Consider the following 25284-nt stretch of genomic DNA (forward strand, 5'->3'; position numbering starts at 1 on the left):
CGCTGGGACACGGACCGCAGGGAGCTCGCGAGCAGAGCTGGCTGACAGGGCCAGCAGCCCCTGCGCCAATCCTCGTCTGCACCCGGCAGGTGGGAAGTCAGAACCAGCTCTGTGGGTGCCGAGTACCTGGCAAAGGGAGGCGGCACCACGCGGGCAGCCCAGTTCCCACCACAAGGCCCCGCCCAGCCTGACAACCTCCAGGAGGTCCCAGCCTCCCCTAAGAAGGCACCCAGGAGAGTCCTCCCTGCCCGGGGGGCACTGGGCACTGAAACTGTGGGGGGGATTTTCCCCATTCCACACCCAGCAGACACTGTCCAGGGGAAGGGGGTGGGGCGGGAAGAGCTGGACCCCTCCCCGTAGGAGCCCCAGGCTGACCACAGCCACACTCCCAGCCCTGAGCTGAGCCCCCGTCTGCCCAGCAGGTGCGCTCTCTCCACTAAACCGTGCTCCCCCCGCCTGGGTGCTGGGCACTGCCTTGGGTCCTGAGGGGCGCCCCGCCCACCACACCTGGCTGCCTCGCCGTCCACTCCTCCGCTCACGCCTGAGTTCCTTCTGTGCAAAGACCAGAGCCTGTCCAGGCACCTCCGCCAGCATGCTGACTCAACATGGCTGCCGGGTTGGCACGCCTGTTCCCCAGTGTGCACACGGCACCCTGGCACCTCCAAGATGGGGGGGGGGCATGGAAGTGAGAGGTCACCCTCTGCCCCACTGGATTTCAATCAGGGCAGCAGCAGCCCTGCTCTATAAAGGGACGGCCCCAACGCTGTTCTCCCTGCCCTGCGGAGGGCCCAGGACAGCCCCCCGCCCTGCAGAAAGGACTTCCAGGGTGGGGTCTCCATCTTCCAGCTTCCCAGCGGGGAACAACACCCAGGGCCCCCTTACTACAGTCCAGGGTGACACTCGCTCACCTGACACCCGACGGTGCTCCTGAGACCTGAGGCTCTGGGAACAAACCTGCCCCAGCCCCTGCAGAGCCCAAAACAAGCAAAAGAGGCCCCCACCCTAGGACACAGCTGGCCAGGCCTGTCAGTGCCTGAGCCCACAGCCAGGCCCTGAGGCCACAGCCGGGCCCTGAGCCCACACCAGGCCCTGAGACCACAGCCGGGCCCTGAGCCCACAGCCAGGCCCTGAGGCCACAGCCTGGCCCTGAGCCCCCAGCCAGGCCCCGAGCCCACAGCCAGGCCCCGAGCCCACACCAGGCCCTGAGACCACAGCCGGGCCCTGAGCCCACACCCGGGCCCTGAGGCCACAGCCGGGCCCTGAGGCCACACCAGGCCCTGAGGCCACAGCCGGGCCCTGAGCCCACAGCCAGGCCCTGAGCCCCCAGCCAGGCCCTGAGGCCACAGCCGGCCCTGAGCCCACACCGGGGCCCTGAGCCCACACCAGGCCCTAAGCCCACAGCCGGGCCCTGAGGCCACAGCCGGCCCCTGGGCCCACAGCCGGCCCTGAGCCCCCAGCCAGGCCCTGAGGCCACAGCCGGGCCCTGAGCCCACACCCGGGCCCTGAGGCCACAGCCGGGTCCTGAGCCCACACCCGAGCCCTGAGGCCACACCAGGCCCTGAGCCCACACCCGGGCCCTGAGGCCACACCCGGGCCCTGAGGCCACACCAGGCCCTGAGCCCACACCCGGGCCCTGAGCCCACACCAGGCCCTGAGGCCACACCAGGCCCTGAGCCCACACCCGGGCCCTGAGCCCACACCAGGCCCTGAGGCCACACCAGGCCCTGAGCCCACACCCGGGCCCTGAGGCCACAGCCAGGCCCTAAGCCAACACTGGGGCCCTAAGCCCACACTGGGCCCTAAGCCCCCAGCCAGGCCCTGAGCCCCCAGCCGGGCCCGGCAGCCCCAGGCCCCTCCTTGATGATGGTGACCTTTGCAAGCACACAGACCACAGCAGGCTTCTGAGTGGAGCAAAGCCGTGGCGACTCGTAATCTCGTCTTCCGCAGTGAGCTCCCAGGACGGGGCATCCACGACCTGAGGCACCTGTGTCCAGGAGTGACCTCAGTTAGACTCCCTGCAGCCTGACAGGGCCCCTCGGCACTGTGGTGACCGCTGGGCCTCCCAGCCACTTCTGAAGCCATCGTCAGAGCCCAGCTTCAGTTACACAAAACGACCCAAATTAACCCCAGGATTTGCTTCGCCGTGGACCCACCTTGCACCGCACCACACCTCCCCAGGGGCGGGCTCCTGTGAGGAGCAGCTGCCCGGGCACTGGGCCTCGGCCTCGGGCTGTGCTGCCACTCCGTCAGGACGCGATTAGGGCTGTGTTGGAGCCTCAGCTGGTCGCCACCCTGTCCCACCCGCTGTCTACCCCGTCCCTCCCCACCACACAATCCCAGTGGAGAGGGCCTGGCCTGAAGAAAGCTACAGACCTGGGACGGAAGCTCAGAGTCTGGGGGCCAAGGCCGGGAGCCACAGCCAGGAGCCGGCACAGGTGGGCAGCCGGGAGCCACAGCCAGGAGCCGGCACAGGTGGGCAGCCGGGGAGCCACAGCCAGGAGCCAGCACAGGTGGGCAGCCGGGGAGCCTCGGCTGGAAGCCACAGCCAGGAGCCACACAGCAGGGAGCCACAGCCAGGAGCCGGCACAGGAGGGCAGCCGGGGGGCCACAGCCGGGAGCTGGCACAGGCAGGCAGCTGGGCTCGAGGGAGCGGCTCTGGCTGTTAGGATGGTGCTCCCTCCTGGCTCTCATACAATCTGTGCTTTGGCTACGTTGCTAACGGTTCTGTGTGCTGCTTGCAAAAATGGGTCCAGAGGGCTGGTGCTGTGGCGTAGCAGGTAAAGCTGTTGCCTGCAGTGCCAGCATCCCATATGGACGCTGGTTCAAGTCCTGGCTGCTCCACTTCCAATTCAGCTCTCTATTATGGCCTGGGAAAGCAGTAGAAGATGGCCCAAGTCCTTGGGCCCCTGCACCCACATGGGAGACCTGGAAGAAGCTCCTGGCTTCGGATTGGCACAACTCCAGCCACTGCGGCCATCTGGGGAGTGACCAGCGGATGGGAGACCTGTCTGTCTGTCTCCGCCTCTCTCTGTAACTCTTTCAAGTAAATAAAAATAAATATTTTTAAAAAAAGAAAGAAATGTGGGGTGCCCTGAGGTCAGCAAGCCAGAATCAGGAGGCCAGACACCAGGGGTGGGGCAGGGGTCACACGCAGGCAGGCGGAGAGATGAGCAGCGCGGGTTTCCTGCCTTGGCTCCTGGGTCCTGCCAGGGAGCTCCAACCCCTCTCATCCCCCGAGTGGGGGCAGCGCCTGTCACTCATGACACACCCTCGCAGGCCTCCTGGGAGACTTCAATGAGGAGCTGACCCAGGGCGAGGCCCCAACAGCCCTGGACGGGGCTGGACTTCTGGCCCCACCTGTCAGTCGCCAGGAAAGGGGGCAGCTTAGGGCCAGTCCTGTGGACACTCGCGGATGGGGGTGGCAGTCACGAGACCCCACAACCTCCTCCCTGGGCCCAGCCCTCTGCTGGGACGTCTCTCGGAGCGCAAGGGACACTGCGTTCAACGGCGCATTGTGGGGGCTGGGACAAGGACACAGAACGGACGCCAGGCCCAGAGGCGGGTGTGGCCGGAGGAGCCGGGGCCCGCTGGAGGTGCTGGGTCCGGGGGCCAGGTGCGGCCAGAGGGCCTGGAGTGGACACAGCACTGCTGGGTACATGGGAGCACTAACGCTGACTCCCACCGGGCAGGAGTGACCTCCTCCTTGTATCCCACCCACCCAGGGCGTGACATGAGTGACAGGTGCTGGCGGGAGCTCACTGCCAATGGCGTCAGAGGTGCAGCTGCGAGGGCGTGAGGAACCAGGCACCAAGGCTAAAAGGCGCGCACTTCTCACCACCGCCGGGGCTCCTGGGGCACTGACGTGGGCGCAGACTGGCTCAGGGCCCTGCCGGTGCCACTGGGGGCAGCTCCTTGTGGGAAGCCAGCCCTGCCTGTCTGGCATCCAGGGAGAGTGCCGATCGGGGAGGAATGGTTGCGGGTTTTTTTTTTTAATCAGGTGCCCTGCCACACATTAAACTGCAGGGCCTGACTTCCCAGATGTCCCGGCTGTTCCGAGTTCCGAGCTCATGAGCACATGGACACGTGGCACACGGCTCCAGACTGTCCCACCCCAGCACAGGGATGATCCCCCCACCCACCCCAGCACAGGGACGGATCCCCACCCCCACCCCAGCCAGGAACAGGTCCCCCGTGTCCACCCCAGCACAGGGACGGTCCCCCGCCTTCGAGGGCTGCACCCCACGCGTCAGCCAGCCCCCCTCAAATGCCCCGGGAGCCTCTGCTTTCTCTCCCCCTCACACCAGCGGAGCCCCCAGAGGTGTGCACACCGCTCGCGAGGTGTGGACGCCCATCCTGGGGGCTGGGAGGGAAGCAGGGCCCTGCCAGGGAGCACCCACTGCAGAGCTGGCCCGAGCGGGTCCTCCGCCCACGGGCTGGTCCCACGGAACGAGCGCAGCAGGGGCCCCAGCACTGCCATCCTCACCTGGTTTCACCACCCCTGGTTTCACCAGCCCTGTCGCCCGCAGGGCTCTGCCCCGACACAGCCACGCCTGCCACAGGGCCCTGTCCTGGCAGTGACACACAAGTTTCTTGCAATTCAAGTACAAAAGGAACCTCACACATGCTGCCAACACGAGGTTCGCCCCAACGACTGCATACCTGTTTCCAAAAGAAATAAGAGCCCGTGTGTGCCCACGCGCACGGGCACGTGTGTTATATGTATGAGTCTGTGTGCACGGGAATGCAAGCACACGTGTGTTGTGTGCATGGACAAGTACTGTACAAGTGTGTGAGCACACGTACATGTGCGTGACAAGGGTCCTGTGCGGGTGTGTACACGTGTGAGCATGTCACATGTGTGAGTGCAGGCATATGCCCGAGTGTACTGTACCAGTGCGTGCACATGTGTGAGTGTATGTGTGTGGACATATGACTGCATATATGGGTGTGAGTGCATGTGTGTTCATGCGTGTGTGCACGTAACCACAAGTGTGAGCACACAACATGAGTGCCTTGCCCTGGGGAGCACAGCCCAGCCCTCCACGAGCTCCGAGGCCGCAGCTTGTCCTGCTCGCCCCACGCTGAGGGGCGCCGGCATGGGGAGTAGCTGACGAAGCGACTCCATCCCCCCAGCCGGGGAGCCTGCCCTCCTGGAGGCGGGAGGGCTGGTGGGGCCAGAAGGCAGCCTGGGCCGTGCACCCAACACGCTGAGCACAGGCACTGGACAGAGACTGAGCGGGGCAGGGGGCGGCAGCCGAGGCAGCAGGGCTGGCCAGCGGGGGAGGGAGGCTGAGACGATACACCCAGAGGGACACAGGACAATGACGCACGGACAGCGGGGTCCACCCTGTCGCCCAGGAGAGGAGGGGCTGGGGGCAGGGCACACAGGTGGGGCTGTGAGGGAAGCCACGCTGTCCCTTCAAAGAGGAGGCCAGGCAGTGACTCACAGAACTGAGCCCGCTTCCCGCAAACACACTTGACATCACGTGCACTCGGCACACGCGTCCTCGGCACACGCGTCCGCGGCCGGGAAGTCGGCATTTCACGGAGGAGACCGGCAGAGCCGCACAGGCACGCGGACGGCCCGCCGTGCTGAGTCTCCGAGAGTGAGCGAGCAGGCTCCAGCCACGCGGCCACGCACACAGAATGAGACGCCGTGCCCACACGTGGCTGTCCCAGAACACGGGCGCAGCTCGCTGTGGAAAGCCCACCAGCCCTGGGTGTAACTTCTGACAGTGAGGGGAAGGAGAACAACGGGGAGGCAGAGAGGGAATCCGAGGAAGGGGGAGCAGCGGAGACCCCCGGCTTCCACACTACAGCACCCCACCCCACGCCCAGGCCCTGCTCCGGAGACGGGCGCACTTGACTTCGGAGGAGGTGGCAGAGAGGACAGACGGGGCCCCCGGGGATCCAGGGACTCACCTGGACTCCGACTGTCCCAGGCAACACCTGGCCGAGCGCCCCTCCCCCCGGGCCACACCAGCAGCCCCAGGGCACTGGCACTGAGCACAGCCAGCCAGAGCCCGCAGCTGGTCCCCGCCCCTGCCCCCGCCTGGCGCCGACCGCGCCAACGGGACACGCAGAGCTGTGCACGCACAGCCTCACCTGCCAGCTCAGTGGGGAAGGAACCCGTGGCCCGGCCTCCGTCCACGGGAGCCCCCGAGAGCCTCACCACTCACCACCAGCAGCACCAGAGAGCAAAGTCCACCTTCCAACAAGGCGGGCGCCTGGCCAGGCGGGCTCAGGGCTCACGGCTCAGGGCAGGGGAGCCGCGCCCCATCCCAGCCCCGCGGCACCAACCTCAGGAGCTCGGTTCAGGCCTGCAAGGGACACCCAGCGTCATGTAAACTCATCAACAGGCAGCCGAGCTAACTGAGCTCTGACACGAACACACGCGGTGCCTATGAAGCACACGTGTGCATGCGCGTCTACATACACACGCTCCTCAACACACAAAAACCAGGAAGCAGCAGCTTCCCTGAGCAGGGCAGGCACGTGTGACGGCACCGAAACAGAACCCCTGTGTGCGCACGTGTGCTCGGCCGAGCCCGTACAGAAACAGAACCCGTGTGTGCGCACACGTGCTCGGCTGAGCCCGTACAGAAACAGAACCCGTGTGTGCGCACGCGTGCTCGGCCGAGCCTGTACAGAGACAGAACCCGTGTGTGCGCACGTGTGCTCGGCCGAGCCCGTACAGAGACACAGAATCCGTGTGTGCACACGCGTGCTCGGCCGAGCCCGTACAGAAACAGTCAGAACCCGTGTGTGTGCGCATGTGTTAGGCCAAGCCCGTACAGAGACACAGTCAGAACCCGTGCGTGCGCACGCATGCTCGGCCGAGCCCGTACAGAGACAGTCAGAATCCGTGTGTGCGCACATGTGTTAGGCCGAGCCCGTAAGAAACACAGTCAGAACCCGTGTGTGCACACACGTGCTCGGCCGAGCCCGTACAGAAACAGTCAGAACCCGTGTGTGTGCACATGCTCGGCTGTGCGTGTACAGAAAGTCAGAACCCGTGTATGCGCACGCGTGCTCGGCCGAGCCCGTACAGAGACACAGTCAGAACCCGTGTGTGCGCACGCGTGCTCGGCCGAGCCCGTACAGAGACACAGTCAGAACCCGTGTGTGTGCACATGTGTTAGGCCGAGCCCGTACAGAGACACAGTCAGAACCCGTGTGTGCACACACGTGCTCGGCCGAGCCCGTACAGAAACAGAACCTGTGTGTGCACGCATGTGTTAGGCCAAGCCCGTACAGAGACACAGTCAGAACCCATGTGTGCACACGCGTGCTCGGCCAAGCCCGTACAGAAACAGAACCCGTGTGTGCGCACATGTGTTAGGCCGAGCCCGTACAGAGACACAGTCAGAACCCGTGTGTGCGCACGCGTGCTCAGCCGAGCCCGTACAGAAACAGTCAGAACCCGTGTGTGTGCACATGCTCGGCTGTGCGTGTACAGGAAGTCAGAACCCCTGTGTGCACACGCGTGCTCAGGCGTGCATTTCTACAAGCTCTGAAAGGATAAACCTCGAACCACCACAGCGGCTCCTCCCCCCAGTGGCCCCCCCACAAAGGCCCCCCCCGCAGAGGCTCCCTCCCTCTGCAGCAGCTCCCTCCCCCCACAGTGGCTCCTCCCCCCACAGTGGCTCCCTCCAGGGGCAGCGTGGGGTCCAGCATGGGGGGCAGGGAGGGGGGGTCTGACTGCAGGGTGCGGAGCTGGAGCCGGAGCGGAGAGGAGTGAGGAGCCCGGGTCACACCGCACAGCGGGGAGATCACGGGCGCTGGTGCACCCTGAATTCCTCTTCTCTCTCTCACACACACACACACAAGAACATGAAAACAGGGCTTTGTATATATTTTTTAAGATTTTTATTTATTTGTAAGAGTTACACAGAGAGAAGGAGAGGCAGAGAGGGAGAGAGAGAAAGAGAGAGAGGTCTTCCATCTGCTGGTTCACTCCCCAGATGGCCACAATGGCTGGAGCTGCGCCGATCCGAAGCCAGGAGCCAGGAGCTTCTTCCAGGTCTCCCACATGGGTGCAGGGAGACCCAAGCACTCGGGCCATCTTCCACTGCTTTCCCAGGCCACAGCAGAGAGCTGGATGGGAAGTGGAGCAGCCGGGACTGGAACTGGTGCTCATATGGGATGCTGGCACCACAGGCAGCGGCTTTACCCGCCATACCACAGCGCCGGCCCCCGGATATTTTCACCATAAATGTCCCGGGGCCGGCACTGTGTGTAGCAGGTAAAGCCACCGCCTGCAGTGCCAGCATCCCATGCGGGCACCAGTTCAAGTCCCGGCCACTCCTGAAGAAGTTCCTGGCTTCAGATCAGCACAGCTCCAGCCATTGTGGCCATCTGGGGAGTGAACCAGCAGATGGAAGACCTCTCTCTCTCTCTCTCTCTCTCGCTCTCGCTCTCGCTCTGCCTCTCCTTCTCTCTCTGTGACTTTCAAGTAAAATAAATAAATATTAAAAAAAAAGAAAGAAAGAAAGAAAGAAAGGAAGGAAGGAAGGTCTCATGTCCTAAGAACTAGACGTGTTTACCCTCACTGGACATCATCCAGGTCACGTGTGCACCAAAACACCGCAGAGTGCTCCAGAAACACATCCAGGGTTTACACGGAGGTGAGCATTTTTTATTTGAAAACCTGAATTTTCAGAGTCCATTACTATTAGATTTGGCTCTGAGTTTAATTCTTGTAAGCAGGTCTTCCTTTCGGCCGGCCATGGAGCAGGGGCTCACGCGTCTCGGGGAGAGCACGCGGTCACACACGCTCACACGACACATCTTCCAGGGATCCCCGGTTACTGTGCAGGACAAACGCGCGGGCGAGAGGCCTCCCCAGCGGGAATCACAGCCGACCAGCGCCCGGAGCAGTCGGGCCTCCATCTGGCCCGCCCAGCACACCCAGGCTCGCTGCCTTGGAGGGTCACAGAAATGGGACCGCACGGCAGGCACTCCCGGCTCCAGGCCTCGCCCAGCTGGCACCACATCGCCAATCACCCACAGGGGGCGGTGGTGCTGCCCACGTCCCTGTGGGGAGCACGGGCCGCGGGCCCTTCTCCCTCTCCTCCTGGGCAGGTGTGTGGGCTCGACCAGCCGGGGCCCTGAGGGGCAGTGGTCTGTGGGTTCACAGCAGGAGTCGAGTCGGGTTTGCTTGGTTTTCTAACGCAGGAGACCAAGCTGCCCACGCCTGGACCCTGGCGTTCCCCTCCTGTTCATCCCAGCCCCTCCAGGCAAGGCGGTGGCCACACTTGGGTTGCAACTTTGTTTTCCTTTTAAGTGGTTCAGCTGTGGCCCCGCAGCTGTTTATCAGATACTTGGACAGGTGCCGGCTTGCAGCAGAGCTCAGAGCCAGGCTTTGCTGTATCTTTTTGCCTCTTCAAAGTGTAAGTTGGGTGGAGAATGGGCTACTTTGTTTCAAGTGTCCCAGGAGCTGGACACTGGGTTTCAGGCCTGACCCAGAACAGCCCCCCAGCCAGGGCTGTCCTGCAGCCACAGTGTTTCCAGTCTCCCACAGCTAGCTCTCCATTAGGACAGACCGGCGCCCTGCCCTGGGAAGGGGCCCAGAACTCAGTGACTCCCCTCTCCCCTCCAGAGCACGGCCGTGACCAGCAAAGCTCAGCCGCTTTCTCCCTAGAAGCGAGCCCACCAGGTGCAGGGCGCCCGCTGCTGCCCCGGCTCCCAGCCCTGTGCATGGTGCAAAGACCACCAGGACAATTAAGAGAAAAGGAACGAGCCAGAGCTGAACTTCACGGTACAAAATAAGTAGCTTGCAACACTGGGACAGCTGAAGCCCCAGGCAGAGCTGGACATCAAGGAGGAACAAACCCGCGACTAAACTGACGCGCAGCACTGCCCGGCCATCTTCCTGTGGGAGCCGCAGATCTAAGCAAGCTTATTTCAGATGCGCCGCGGCGGCAGAGGAAAGGCTGCAGGGTGCTACCCGTGGGTCCTGGAGCACGGGGGCAGACCCGCCTGCCAGCAGGAACCGTGCGTCACGCCTGTGAGCTTCCACACATGCGTACTGGACGGTCAGCCGGCACGACCGGGCGCCCCCGGGGCAGACAGGGGACATCTGGCTGAGCTGATGACCACAGAGGGGCCTGCGGCTCGGTCCCCCGCCCCCGCAGGCCCCATGTGCACGTGCAGCCCCAGTGCACGTCAGGACGGGCACCGGCCCCGGGAGCTCCGACCCCGTCCAGCCCGGGGCTCCCCGCAGAGGCGGACACACGAGGAGAGGCCATGGGAGGCTGTGCTTCCTGTGCCGAATGAACGCGCAGGCCAACCCCAGGGCCACCTCGGCCCTGCAGGACAGCTATAGCCAGGCTCCAGGACATGCCTGAGGGGTCCCCACCGCGCTGTACCCTGGACACGTGGGTGAGCTCAGGTGACACAGGCAGCTCAGCTTTGCCAAAGCCACAGGGTGAACAGGCTGAGGACACGTGTGGACACGCTCACACAGGGTGGGGACACAGGCCGAGGACATGTGTGAACACGCTCACACAGGGTGGGGACACATGTGATCACACTAACACAGGGTGGGGACACATGTGAACACACTAAGGATGGGGACATGTGTGGACACACAAAGGGCAGAGACATGCATGAACACACACAGGACAGGGACATACATGAACATGCTCACTCAGACATGTGTGATCACACACAGGGCAGACACACAGGTGGGAACACATGTGATCACTCACACAGGCCAAGGACATGTGTGAACACGCTCATCACATAGGGTAGAGACACGTGTGAACACACAGGATGGGGACATGTGTGGACACGCTCACAAAGGGCAGAGACATGTGTGAAAATGCACAGGACGGGGACATGCATGAACACGCACACTCAGACACGTGTGATCACACACAGGGTGGGGACACAGGATGGGGACACGCATGAACAGCCACAGGACGGGGCATGTGTGACCATGCTCACAAAGCACAGGGACACAGGACAAGGACACGTGTGAACACACTCAGGGCAGACACGCATGAGCACATTAACAGGGACACAAATGAACATGCACAGGACAGGGACATGTGTGAACATGTTCACTCAGGGCAGAAGCACACATGATCATACTCAGGGCAGGGACGGGGTGGGAACACGCTTGTTCACTCTCACAGGGCGGGGACACGGGGTGGGGACACATGTGAACGGGGACACACCATGATGCAAGTGCAGGCAGCTATTGCAGAAGCAGGAAGGCGACAAGAGGGACACCCGCCGCGCGTTCACTCTCACGGGGTGGGGACACGCGTGGTCACTCACACAGGACAGGGACACGGGGTGGGGACACGCGTGGTCACTCTCACAGGGCAGGGACACGGGGTGGGGACACGCGTGGTCACTCACACAGGACAGGGACACGGGGTGGGGACACGCGTGGTCACTCTCACAGGGCAGGGACACGGGGTGGGGACACGCGTGGTCACTCACACAGGGCAGGGACGAGGGAAACCTGCTGCTGCCCCCATGCCCTGAAGCAAACGCCAGGATCACAGCCCACATGTGAGCCAGCCCCACTCGGCGGCTACACCGCAGGACGGGGCCTGCAGGCTTCTGGCCTCCCCTGGGCCTCCCACACCCCCAGGCCCCCCACTGCCCGCGGCACCACCCACTCCCGGGGCCGCCCTCCTCGGTCTGCTCCGACAAAAGGCAGGAAAACACACCCGACACAGCACTCGCCAGTCTAACCAGGTTTGGGCCACCAGGCTCAGGGCTCTGAGTGTGCGCCCACTGTGCACATCCTCCCCCGTGCCCCCACTGTGCACTCTTGTGTGGCCTCCCCGTGTGCCCACAGTGTGCAGTCTCCCACAGCAGGCACCATGTGGGGCTGGCGTGTGCCCACGGTGTGCAGTCTCCCACAGCAGGCACCATGTGGGGCTGGCGTGTGGCTTCTCCTCACAGGCCCATGCATGGGACTGGCACATGGCACCTCCTCACACCCTTGGGTGGGGCTGGTGTGTGGCATCTCCTCACACCCTCGGGTGGGGCTGGGGTGTGGCATCTCACAGGAGGCCCACACGTGGGGCTGGCGTGTGGCATCTCATCACAGCAGGTGCCCGTGTTCCTCCCGTGCAGCTCAGGGCTTGGGGCTCTCACCATGGACTGGGGTTCCCTCGGGGGCCGACTTCGCTCACGGTGGCCGCGTGGAGGTGTCTCCTGCCACGGCCCCTGTCCCAACCGCAGGTGCTGGCAAGAAGCCAGTGTCCAGCTCGGTGTCTGCACCTCTGGCCCCACCGCTCCTGCCTGGGGCTGGCGGAACCTCCTGGACACGGCATCTGCATTGGCCGGGAGCCGCAGCCACAGTGTCTCTAGGGCTCCTCCCTGGGGACAGGTGCCACTGACACTCTGCCGCGACGCCCGCTGTGCCCGCCTCCAGAGACCCCCGGGTCTTTCTGGCACCTTCCATCTTCCATTGCTGAAGCGGGGGCCTGTCCCACCTCCCATCTGCCACCCCACTCTCAGGACGAGGGCCCTGCGCCCAGCGCCTCGTGCCCTGCACCAGCTGTGGGCTGCTCCCCTCTGCGGTGCCCTTGTGCAGCAAGGAACTTCCGGCCGGCACTGGCCGTGCGACTGCTCGGTCAGAGGCAGGGTCTCGGGCCAGGCTGTGCTGCGTGCGGGAGCGGCCACTGCTCCCCACCCCTTCCTGGCCTCTCAGCGCCCGGCGGCCATCACAGGCGCACGCAGGGCCAGGGCTGCGCCCGTGCAGCTCGCTCCTCTCACGCCAGCCTTCCTGGGGCCCCTTCACCGCATGCTGGCCCCTCCAGGTCTCCAGCGCCACAGTGGGAGACCCAGGCCTGCTTCCCTGGTGTGGGGGCCACCACCCTGCGCTGCCAGCCGCCCTGCGCCTCCTGAGCGCCCCACCCCCGCTCCTTGCTCCTGGCTGAGGTGCGCGTGGACGTCTGGTCCCCGCCAGCCACCGCGAACCCTGCCTTTCTGAATTCCATTTTCTCCGATCCAAAACAGGTTACCCTGCGGGGCGGCCAATGCAGCGCTCCCCCAGCAGCCCCAGATGGACGCGCCCCCTCCCCAGACTGGGTGCGACGCTTGGCATGCTGGAGACCTCAGGCGATGCTGGGGGGGGGGGGTCTGCTGCTTCCTCTCCCGCCTCCCTCCACCACCCTGAATAGTCCAGAACTGACCAGGAGCCTCGTCTTCCCCACACAGAGAACACTCACTTCCCGACACGCTTTGAGAAGCAGTTCTGTTGGCAGCATGGTCACGGTGCTACAGCCAGAGCCTGGAGAGGCGCGGGAGGCCGGGGGCCGCCGGGGAATGCCTGCCCCGACCTCGGCTCAGGTGGGGAGATCGCAGGGAAACCTGAGAGTCTGCAAGCATCCCTGGGGAGGCTGGAGGGGCTGCTGTGGGAGCCACGGCGGGGGTGATGGGAGGAGGGCGGCGTCTCCCCGAGCTGGGATCTGGGAGCTGCTCCCCGGGGGCGGGGCCTTCCCCTGATTGGCTGGTGATGCCGTGCTCCTCAGGGAGCCCCGTGGGCTCCGGTCTGGGGCAGACACTTTTGGCTCAGGACAGCCCCGGGCCGACAGTGGCCATCGGGCGGTACCGGCTGGACAGCGCAGGTGGCCGCAGGGCTCCCCCAGGGCAGCGAGCCACGAGGCTGATCCTCCACCACAAAGGCGGGGTGGGGGATGCCCAGCCACGGGAGGGCGGCCGGAGGCTGGGGCCTGAGGAGCTGCCCTGGGGCTCCCGTGTCACTGCAGCCACTGCCTCCGTGAGAGAGGGAGGCAGGGGGACAGAGGGTGGGCGGGGCAGGTCTGGACGTGAGACCCGGCCCCTGTCCCACCCTGAGGACGACTCCAGAATAAAAGGTGCCTGCCCGTGAGCTGGGCCCCGCGGTCACACAGTCGGGTGGACGGGTCTGCCCGTGAGCTGGGCCCCGCGGTCACACAGTCGGGGGGACGGGTCTGCCCGTGAGCTGGGCCCCGCGGTCACACAGTCGGGTGGACGGGTCTACCCGTGAGCTGGGCCCCGCGGTCACACAGTCGGGGGGACGGGTCTGCCCGTGAGCTGGGCCCCGCGGTCACACAGTCGGGTGGACAGGTCTGCCCTGGTCCAGCCACACAGGCAGCGCCTGCTCAGAGCAGCAGACAAGAGTGGCTCGGCGCACTGTGGTTCAAGGCACCATGGCCTTGAACGGGGCCTCGGCTGGGCTGAGCCGCACTCCTCCCCGGTCCCACCAGACTCCATGGCTGAGTGACTGCGTGCCCTGCACACACCCTGGGAGGGAGGTGAACCCTCCTGGGGCCCAGCCCCCACTGCCCCGCCAAGCTGACCTAAGGGAATGGCCGGGCCCCAGGCCCTGGGGGGTGACCAACCACGTGCTTGCCGGCGAGAGGCCACAGCATTTCCAAACCCGGGCCAGAGACGACCTGGGAACCGCTCCCTCCCTGTGGGAGCCAGCAAAGGAGTGACCGCCCGACCCCGCCCACGGGCTTCCCGCAGCGCCTCCTGCTCAGGGCTGTGTGCCAGCAGGACACGCGTGACTGCACTGACCGCTGCTCAGGCCGCCGGCCAGGGACCCCCTCTCCGAAGCAGCAGCCACTCTGCCTCCCAGCCAGCGCCCGACACACCCGACGGGACTCGAGCCCCAGCACCACTGTCCACTCTCAGGGTGAAGCTAAGCCAAACGGGCAATGGCAACAACGCGTTTCCCAGCCAGCATCACTTCCTCCAGGGACCACACAGGACGGAGCCGGGCGCCAGCATCTGCCGAGCCCCCGCTGGGCAGGGCCTTGGCCCCTCGGCGTCGGCACGAGGCAGGGTGGATGGGAGGGGCCGGAGCATCTAAAAGAGAACCCATCTCCCCTAAAAACACGGCTTCCTCAGGGCTGCAAAACAGAAGTCCCAGGGAGCTGGGCTGCGGCTGCTGCACCTCCCACCCAGCTCTGCTGTGGCCTGGGAGGCAGTGGACGATGGCCCAGTGCTCGGGCCCCTGCACGCGTGTGGGAGACTGGGAAGAAGCCCCTGGCTCCTGGCTTCAGCCAGGCGGCCAACCCGGGAGTGAACCAGGGATAGAAGCCCCCCCCCCCGTCTCCCCCCCTTCCTCTCTCTCTCTCTCCCTCCCCCCTCTCTGTCTCTCTCTCTCCCTCCCCCGTCTCTGTTTCCCTCTCTCTCCCCCCCGTCTCTCTTCCCCCCCTTGTCTCTCTCTCTGTCTCTCTCTCCCCCTCCTTGTATCTCTCTCCCCCACCTCTCTGTCTCTCCCCCCCCTTGTCTCTCTCTCCCCCCCTTTGTCTTTGTCTCTCTCTCCCCCCTTTTCCCCCCCGTCTCTCTCCCTCTCTCTCTGTCTCTCCCCCCTTTTCTCTCTCTCTCTCCCTCCCTCTCTCTCTCTCCCCCCCTTGTCTCTCTCTCTCTCCCTCCCTCTCTTTCTCTGTCTCTGTTTCTCTCCCCCCTCTGTCTCCCTCCCTCCCTCCCTCTCTCTCCCCTTCTCTCTGTCTCTCTCCCCCCTTTGTCTCTCTCTCTCTCCCCCTCTCTCTCTCCCTCCTTTTGTCTCTCTCTCTCCCTCTCTCTCCCCCCTTTGTCTCTCTCTCCCCCTCTCTCTCTCCCCCCTCCCCCCGTCTCTCTCCCCCCTCCCTCCTTTTGTCTCTCTCTCTGTCTCTCTCACCCCTTGACTCTCTCTCCCCCTCTCTCTGTCTCTCTCCCCCCCTTGTCTCTCTCTCTCCCTCCCTCTCTCTCTCTCTCCCCCTCTCTCTGTCTCTCTCCCCCCCTTGTCTCTCTCTCTGTCTCTCTCTCCCCCTCTCTGTCTCTATAACTCCGCCTCTCAAATAAGTAAAACTAAAATCTTAACATAAAAAAAAAGTTTTTCTTCCAATTTTCTCTTCTCCGTGAAGTTGGAGAGGAGATGCCGCGACGGCACAGCCCAGGCTGCCGCGCTCACGCGTGGAACCGGGCAGACGGCGGGGCCGGGTTCGGCTCCCGGGGGCGCGCAGGCAACCTGCAGCAGCCAAACCCCCACCAGGAACCCGCCCAACACGCGCGCTCGCGGGCGCCCCCACGAGGCCAGGGCACAGGCCCAGGCGGGCCACGGAGGGGCGTGGCCAAGGCGCGGTGCGCCACGGGAGGGCGTGACCGAGGCACAGGGCACCACGGGGGGCGTGGCCGAGGCACGGTGCACCACAGGAGGGGCGTGGCCGAGGCACAGTGGCAGGGGACGCTACCCCTGAGCCCCCAGTCCTGCCTCATCCGGGCTCTCCTCAGATCCTCAGTGGGACCGGGACCGCGCACCCCGGAGGCCGCAGGAGAACCTGCGGAGGGCACCTGCCCGGTTCCCGCCACACAGCTGCAGAGCGTGGCTCCCCTCACAGCTGCTGAGTCATGAGCGTCGCACCCCTCAGATCTGCTGAGTCATGGGCGCCACGAGCCCCTCACATCTGCTGAGTCATGGGCGCCATGCACCCCTCGCAGCTGTTAAGTCAGGAGCACCACGCGCCCCTCACAGCTGCTGAGTCATGAGCACCACGCGCCCCTCACAGCTGCTGAGTCATGAGCGCCACGCGCCCCTCAGATCTGCGGAGTCATGAGCGTCGCACCCCTCAGATCTGCTGAGTCATGAGCACCACGAGCCCCTTAGATCTGCTGAGTCATGAGTGCCACGCAGCCACGCACTCCTCAGATCTGCTGAGTCATGAGGGTCACGCCCCTCACATCTGCTGAGTCATGAGACGACTCGCACAGGGCGGCGGGAGCTGTGGCGACAGCCAACACCGGGCCCACCAGAGAATTCTAGAAAAGCCCAGGACAAGCGCAGCAGGGCCGAGCCCTCCGCCCCAGTCACGCAGGGTCCGGTCACGCAGGGCGGGTCGCCGGCGGCCCCCAGGACGGAGGCCGGTGCGGGGAATCCTAGCTCCGACCCGGGCTCCTGGCACACTGACGGCCGAGGGGCCCGCGCCGGGCCAGGGGCATCCACAGAGCTGAGGACGGGCTGGGGAGTGAGCGATGAGGCCATGGGGCAGGGCCACGGAGCCCCCGGGTCAGCACCCCACACGGCTCGCACGGGGAGGCGCCCGTCTGGGCCGGCAGGGGAAGACCCGGTGCCTGGGCCTGCGCCCGCGAGGGGATGGAACCCCTGGCCCAGCAGGGCCGCTGTGGCCTCTGGGAGTGACCCAGCGGAGGGAGGACCTCGCTACCCCAACTCTGCCTCTCGGATAAATCAGTGAATCCTCGTGAAACCCGCAGACAGGCCAGGCCAGACTAAACACCTGGGACAAGGGCCCGCCGAGCTCGGGCGAGCACCACAGCCGGGCCCACGGTCACGGTCACGCCGCGGCCCAGGCACGCGAGGACAACACAGGCCGCGGCCCACGGTCCAGACAAGCAGACGCGCTCCCGTGTGAGACCCCAGGCCCACTCCACACACGCGGGGGGCCGCAGGTGACCCGGGAAAGCGCTCTTGGGACCCACAGACCCGAGGGCCAACCGGAGGCCCCCACAGACCCCAGACCACAGGGCTCCGGTTCCACGACTTCACCGTTTCCGGCACACGCCCTGCCCCTGCCACGGCACCTGAGTCAGGGTACCAGGCCAGCCCCTGCGCTCCCGATTCCCGCGACCGGCTGCCCCAGACCTCATTGCAACGGCCCTGGCCCCTCCCCTCCCGGCCCCTCCCCTGCTCCTGCCCTGCCCCACCCCTGCTCCTGCCCCTCCCCTGCCCCAGCCCCTCTCCTGCCCCTGCCCCCCCCCCGCCCCTGCCCCCCTCCCCTCCCCGGCCCCATCAGCTGTGCCCTCTGCAGGTGCAGGTACCCTCCACCTTCAGGCCCACCCTCGCCGCGGCTCCCCCGTCACAGCCCCCGGGTGCTGACCCTGCCCCGGCCGCATTTCCCGGCCTCACCCTTTAGTCCCCGTCCCAGAGGGGCGCGTGCGAGTGACCCCGCTGTGCTCTCCATCTGGGGCTGGGGCCAGGACGTCCCCCCTTGGCCGGGCACGGCTGTTCAGCTGTTCACCGGTGGCTCCCCTCAGGGTTAACCGTCTCTGCTGCCGTTCAGGGCGTCCCAGGGCACACAGCAGGCCCCCACCCCAGCAGGCGCCCCCACCCCAGCAGGCGCCCCCACCCCAGCAGGCCCCCACCCCAGCAGGCACCCCCACCATCGATCCAGAGGCTGTGGGAGCCATGGGCGAGCGTGTCCAGACACACAGGAAGACCCGACGGGCACAGGGGCCGGACACGCCCATGGCAGGAAAGAGTTAACTTCCTGAACGCACACCACAGATGCCACGCAGAGGGGCCACGCCCTGAAGTGGGCCACGCCCTGGGAGCCCCTCCCAGACCCAAGGCGTCGGAGAAACCCGCTGCCGAGCACCGTCTATGTAAGGAAAACGGAGAACAGCCCAGTGGGCCAAGGCGCCCAGGAGCCCAGGGCACCGACCTCGCCGAGCGAGGACCCCGGCAGGGCTCGGACGCAGCCACCAGTGACGGCCGAGCGCCGAGCACACAGCAGGCCCACTCCACGTCAGAGGCCACGTAACTCGGTGCCACCGTCTGGTCCACTGGCCCCGAGGCCACGGCACATACACGCACCGGGGAACGCGGGGTGGGGGGGCGCGCACGGCGGCGCGGACCTCACGTGTCCCCATGGCTGCTCGGCCACGGCCACGCCCACCTGCTGACACAGGACGGGGATCCCGGGGGTTCCCGTGTGCAGGCTGCCCCGCACCGCACTGGGTGGGCTCGTCCTGCCTCACGTCATCGCCAGCGCTGCTTCACCACACCAGAGAGACAGACCGTGGCCCAGGGCGGAATTCAGGTGGCGACAGTTTTAATTTGGCCCGGGCAGGGTGCATATAAAGAGCCAGGTTCTGGCCTCTTGAAAAACCAAAGGTCCAGGAACTCCAGTCCCGTCCGCACTGGCCACAGCTGAGCCCGCCCTCCCGCCACTCACACCCTCCGGCCTCCCCCGTGGGGATCACAGCTCTGCGCGCAGAGGGAAACGCTGTGACCCAACAAACTCAACGTGAAAGGCGCAGTGCAGCTGGGGCTCCAGGAAAACCCAGCGCCAGCCTTGAGCCCACGCCGCCCGGGCCGCAGGAGCTCGTCCCATGCTGACCCGGAACCCAGGGTACACCAACCCCCAGTACAGGCACATCTCCCCACACTGACCCAGAACCCGGGGTACACCAACCCCCAGTACAGGCACATCTCCCCACACTGACCCAGAACCCAGGGTACACCGACCCCTAGCAGCAGGAGCTCATCCCACATTGACCCGGAACCGGGGGTACACCGACCCCCGGCTTCAGGAGCTCATCCCACGCTGACCCGGAACACGGGGTACACCAACCCCCGGCCACAGGAGCTCATCCCACGCTGACCCGGAACCTGGGGTACCCCGACCCCCAGTACAGGCACACCTCCCCACACTGACCCGGAACCCAGGGTACACCGACCCCCGGCTTCAGGAGCTCATCCCACGCTGACCCGGAACCTGGGGTACACAGACCCCCGGCCACAGGAGCTCATCCCACACTGACCTGGAACCCGGGGTACACCGACCCCCGGCCACAGGAGCTCATCCCACGCTGACCAGGAACCTGGGGTACACCGACCCCCGGTACAGGCACACCTCCCCACACTCAGTCCAGAACTCGGGGTACACCGACCCCCAGCCGCAGGCACATCTCCCACCAATCCAGCGCTCAGGGTACAGCAGCCGGCTCCCAGCTTAGAAACCAGAGGGCCTCTGTGCTCCGGGACCAGCTGCAGGCACTGGGCCTCAGGTTCTGCGGTTCGGCCAGCCGTGCTGTGCACCGCTCACTGCCGGGGATGGCAAAGGTGCCCAAGCAGCCCAGGGAGCCTGCCGCGGCCCGGGTGCCTCCTGGAACCAAACCAAAGTAGGGCAGGTGTCGCGGAACAGCAGTGAAGCCGCCACTTGGGACACCGCAATCCTGTGTCACGGGTGCCCGGGCCGAAGTCCCAGCTCCACTTCCAATTCAGCTTCCTGCTGATGCTACAGCCTGGGAGGCGCCAGGAGCTGCTGTAAGTTCCTGGGTCCCAGTCACCCAGGGGGGACCTGGACAGAATTCTGGGCTCCTGAGCCTCGGCCGGGACAGCCGCTGGGGGAGCGGGCAGCGGGTGGCGGACACCTGCCACCATCCCTCCCTCCCTCTCTTTCTCTCTCTGTAGCTCTCCCTTTCTAAGAAATGAAACCTAAAAACCAAAGCACCGCACACTGTGGGAAGACTGACGGTCTCAATTCGCCCCGAGGCGGCCGGGCCGCTTTGCCACTCCTGGGCTTCGAGGTGACAAGGAGCCCCCAGCTGGGCACCCTGGGGCCCTGCACAGGGCTGAGCCAGGATGCCCTGGGCCGGGCAGCTCCGAGGGGGCGCAGGACTGCCCTGAGGGATATGGAGCTCCTCTGGGGATGAGCCTGACGGGGGCTCTCCTCACACAGGGTCACACCTGCCCGGCGCCTGCCCCACCTCCAGCATCCCCAGTCAGCTCTTCTGCTCCCCACAGAACCCAGCCCGACACGGTCATCGCTTCCCAGGCCAACTTCTGTCACACTGTGGCAAAAGTGGCTGCTGCAGCACCAGCGTCAGTGTGCAGCTCCTAGCTGGCGCCTCTGCACACGGGAGTGTCTCCCCAACAAAGGGTACATCTGTTTTATCTGTTTGAAAGGTAGAGTCAGAGAGGCAGAGAGAGATCTTCCATCTGCTGGTTCACTCCCCAGATGGCCGAAACAGCCAGGGCCGGGCCAGGTTGAAGCCTGGAGCCAGGAGCTCCATCCGGGTCTCCCACGTGGGTGCAGGGGCCCACCTGTGCCGTCTTCTGCTTTCCCAGGCACATTAGCAGGGAGCTGGATCAGAAGCAGAGCAGCCAGTGCCCGACAGGGGTGCCGGCATCGCAAGCGAGCGGAGGAGAAATCCACTGTGGGACAACTGGGTCCCTGCATGCGCCCGATCACTCGCTCACTGACGGCACAGGCCTGAATCAGAAAGGGCCCTGCAAGAGGCGAAAGCCGGGCACCAGCAGGGCTGAGTCCACAGGGACTTCCGAGCCCGCCGGTCGGCGGCACCTGCTGCGAGTGACGTCTCTGAACGGACAGCGCGGCCGCCAGTCACTTAGTTTCTGTTTCAGGAACACAGACTCCCCGGTGGGGTCTGGCAGAAAGCAGAAAGAGAAAGAGAAACACGGTGGCTGCGACTGAACTTCTCTTTAATGCAGTCATCAAGGCTGAGCCGGCCTCAGTGTCTCCACCCAGGAAATGGGCGGCACCACCTTTCAGAACCAAGCAGCAGAAAGCAGATGAAACAGAGGCGCCAACAGGGCAGGTCGCACAGCCCAGGGCACAGACAGGCCGGGCAAGAGCCCCAGCCTGCCACTCGGCCACCTGCTCAGAGCCGGGGGGGAGGAGGGGCTGAGCAACGCACCTGAGTCCAGAGGAAACCCTGGACCCTCTGCGGCTTCTGGCTCCTGACCGCCGCTGTCCGTCACGGCCCCATTCCCACCCCTCCCCTCTCAGAAAAGGATGGAGCCGCCGTCCAACAGTCACCCGGATGCAGGCTGCAGGCGCCCGGCTCCCTCTGCCAGCAGCCGCTCCGCTCCGGCTCTTAGTCCTAAGTGACCCCAAATGCCCCAGCCAGGAGGAAGACTTGCCAGCCGCACACCTGTGTTGGGGGAGACCTCCAGCGGCCGGGACTGGGGGAGGCCTGTCACCAAGACAGGCCCTGTCTGGGCTGGGCCGCAGAAACCACGGCCAGCAGGCGACCTGAGCGGCAGGAAGGCCGAGGCCCACCTCCCAACACCACCGGACAAAGATCACCAGAACATGGCGACTTCCTAAACAGCTGGCGGGAGCTGACCTGCAAGTGCTCTCTGAAATCAGTAACTGGGAACGCGCCGCGAAGCTACCACAAAGCTGTTCTGGGGACGACACACTAACTCGGCCACTTCACTGATCTGAGACCCCAACCATGCCCTGGCCAACCAACAACAAGCCCCCGAAATTCTGAGCTGTTCTACACGGTGCAGCCCAAGTGAATGTCTCAACACTGAGCACCTGGGGCTCTCGCGCGAGTCACTGGAAAGGAATTGGCCGGCCCAGCCTGGCCCGGCCTGGCCTGGCCTGGCCTGGCCCGGCCCGGCCCAGCCCGGCCTGGCCCAGCCCAGCCCGGCCCAGCTCAGCCCAGCCCAGCCCAGCCCGGCCCAGCCCAGCCCAGCCCAGCACTCTGCTCAGAGATAATCGGTCAGATAAATGCCCAGCACCAAAGCCACAGAGGTTCTGAGCGGACCAAACAGGGAACAGTCGGGCGCCCAGGACCGGCTTCTGCCAGCGGGAGGCTCAGAGGCCGACGGGGCCGTCACCTCGGCCTGAAGGCGCGCAGTGGACAGGACCGGTCAACCAGAGCTGACCGGCCCCCCCTCCACTCCCAAAAGACCAGAGACGAAGCTCCTAAACACCACTGTTTGCTCCTTTCCCTGCTTACGAGGAATTCAACATTTTCGACCTCCTCTGATCAGAACATAAACCGAGGCCTTTCAGCACCGGCCGGGCTGGGTCTGGGAGCCAGACGTGTGCCCTCGGGCCGTGCCGATCTGGGATGCAGCCCTGGGCAAGCCCTGTGCTTCCTCAGACAGCCTCTGTGCCAGACGGGCGCAGGTCCCAGACACACACGGATGCACACGGACGGTGCCGAGGCCGCTAACTGCCGATTCCGACACAGGGCAGAAGCCATGGGCCCAACGGTGCCCTCGCTGGATCTCCTCCTCCAACTCCCCAAATAAAACAGCCCTGGCGCACAGGCCCGCAGTGTACCCGGGCCAGAGCTGAGCCTGTGGTGTGGGCCAGGCGGGCAGGGCCCAGGCTGGGTCTAGATGCACCCAGCGTCACCTTGCCCCTTCCCTCGCCATCCGGCAACAGGGCCTGGTGGACCCCCGCCTCGGCAGACACAGCCACACAGCCACACAGCCACTTGGTCAAGTCTGCTTCAGAACCCGCGTTACCTGCCCAGAGACTGCCAATCAGGCACAGCCGCTCTGTGTAACAATGTAACGGAGCGCATCTCTGGGTGCAGAGAAATGGATACAGGACTGGTAACAGGTTAACCGCTAGGACCTCTGGGCCAGGAGAGCCCTGGGGCTGGGGCTGGGGCTGGGGCTGGGGCCGAAACCCAGCAGAAGGGGAGGGGAACAGATGATCCAACCAGGATGCCCACACCCGCTGGACCCCTGGGAGGCTCTGAAGCTGAGAGCGCCCATCAGCGGCCTGCCAGGCCAGGCTTTCAAACACTGGAAACCCAGAGTTTGGATCCAGCAACGGGGGGACCGAGGAGTCCCACCAGCATCTCAAGGCCACAGCACGGGTGTCCCCGCTCCTAAACTCAGAATATTTCCCAGGAAGAAGACGCCAACTGCTCAAGTATTTTCAGACAGGACTTTTAATGCCGGCTTCAATTTGTATTAAAAAAATAAATAAAAGTCTGGAGAAGCCCTTTATTCTACTGAACTTCTCTGAAAGTTAGGAAGGCTGCACCGTTTTTCGGTGTAGCTCCACGCTCACAACACTGCCTTGCGGAGCGGCCAGGGTCCCCCGGTCCTCGTCTGACCGCATCGCGGCCCCGGCGGGGCGCACTCCCGGGTCCCCGCGCGTCGGCCGGCGCAGGCCCACCTGCGGCCCTGCTCAGCGCGACCGCCACAAGCGAGAGCGGCCCCGGGAGCCCGGCCGGGGGCGACCCGGCGCCACCAGCCGGGCGGCGGCGTCGCGTCCCCGGGACCCCGGCGCGGCGGAGCCAGGCTCGCCCCGCCTGAGGTCCCGCCGCCCCCCGCGGGCCCAGCGCGGCCCGGGCTGCAGGCCGGGAGGCGGCCAGGCCTCGGGCCGGAGCAGGCCGCCGGGAGCCCCGGCTGCGGACCCCTCCCAGCCCCGCGCCCCAGGCCCGCGCCCGCGGAGCGCAGCCAGCCACTGCGGCGCGGGCCTGGGGCGCCCAGACGCGGGCGGCGGGGCCGGGGGCGACCTCGGGCGGCCGGGGGTTGGGGGAGACCTCCGGCGGCCGGCACCGGGGGAGGCCGCCGGCGGGGGCCTCGCCACTCACCTGCAGCCGCCGCCGCCGCCACCTGCTCGTCGCGAGCGTCCCGGCGTCGCCTCCGCCGCCGCTGCGCTGCTCGGCCTGGGCCGGCGGCCCCGCGTCGGGCTCAGCGAGTGCGGCGCCCGCCGCCCCCGGCCCCCATCCCGCCGCCCGCCCGCCGCCCTCGGCCGCGCCGCCGCCACTTCCTGTGCGCGGCGATCCCACAGTTCCGCCGGCGCGCGGGGCGGGGGCGAGGAGGGGCGCGCAGCGAGCGGAGGCGTGCGGGGCGGGGGACACGCGGGGACACACAGGGCAGGAGAGCGGCCGCCCGCGGGGCAAGAGGCGGGACCGGCCAGCGGGCGGGTGGGCAGCCGGCGGGTGGGACGGGCCCCGGGCGCGGAGGGGACTCGAGGCGGGGAGGGGTCCTGCGCGGCGGGGCCCTGCCCAGACGCCCACCTCCCCGGGGGCTGTCTGAGCTGGTCCCCAGCCTGGGGTCAGCTCCTGGGCCGGGCTCCCGCAGTGGGGACAGTCCCGGGCGCGCCCGGATCGAGTTTCAGGCCCGTGCTGGGCCCTGTGACTTATTTATGGTTAGCCCGGCTGGCAGCATTGTATAGATATTTGATCGTGGACGAAGTGCCCTGAGGAGGGCAGGGACGGGGCCTCACCCCAGAGCTGCCCCCTGAAGCCCCGCCCACACATGCGGGAAGTGACCACTGTGGCTTCCCAGGCGGCTTCCCACACACCTGACCCTGCCAGGGAGCAGGTGCAGCGCCAGGAGGGGCCGGGCCACGACCTCTCTTGTAGTGCCTCTGCGACTCCGGCCTGGGGCACTCGGGGCACAGTGGCCATCCTGGGCGTGGGCAGATGTCGCTGAAATCCGGGCGCTGATGTGTCTGCAGCGCCTCCGAGGCCGCCTCAGTTACTTGGGATAAAACAGAAGTGCCCGCGCCTGTCCTCACGGTGCCCTGGCCTTGCAGTGTGATGTTTGTGAAACCCCAACCCCGCACCCACCCGCTGCACCCGCCGTGCACAGCAGGGCGCTGTGCCAGGCCCCAAGTCCAGGAGACGCCTGCTCAGGCCACTCCAGAACACTCGTTTAGTGACGTTTTCCAAAAGCGTGATGTTGGCCGTTCTGTGTACACGCTGTGACCCCAAGTCAAAAAGCAGTGGGCAGACGTCATCCACTGTCTAAAAGAAATCTGCACATGAACATGTCCAGAACGTTCTAGAAGGAAGCACGCTGTCCTGTGCCAG

At 65.7% G+C, this 25284-nt stretch overlaps 1 protein-coding gene across 3 annotated transcripts in view; it reads right to left on the reverse strand.

Moving 5' to 3' along the window:
- The window catches only part of AGPAT3 (1-acylglycerol-3-phosphate O-acyltransferase 3), a 61749-nt gene extending 37206 nt beyond the window's left edge, over positions 1-24543 (reverse strand). Inside the window, exon 1 of one of the 3 annotated variants that reach the window (XM_051831405.3) lies at positions 24058-24543. The gene's annotated coding sequence lies outside the window, so the exon portion shown is untranslated. Of the gene's footprint in view, positions 1-507; positions 664-6105; positions 6147-24057 lie in introns of those variants that run through there. The other 2 variants (XM_051831408.3, XM_051831409.3) reach the window with 2 other exon arrangements.
- Positions 24544-25284: the final 741 nt, after the last annotated feature.

The sequence above is a fragment of the Oryctolagus cuniculus genome, chromosome 4, assembly GCF_051225735.1.
Source record: "Oryctolagus cuniculus isolate XC-2025 breed Fujian yellow rabbit chromosome 4, ASM5122573v1, whole genome shotgun sequence".
NCBI classification, from domain to species: domain Eukaryota; kingdom Metazoa; phylum Chordata; class Mammalia; order Lagomorpha; family Leporidae; genus Oryctolagus; species Oryctolagus cuniculus.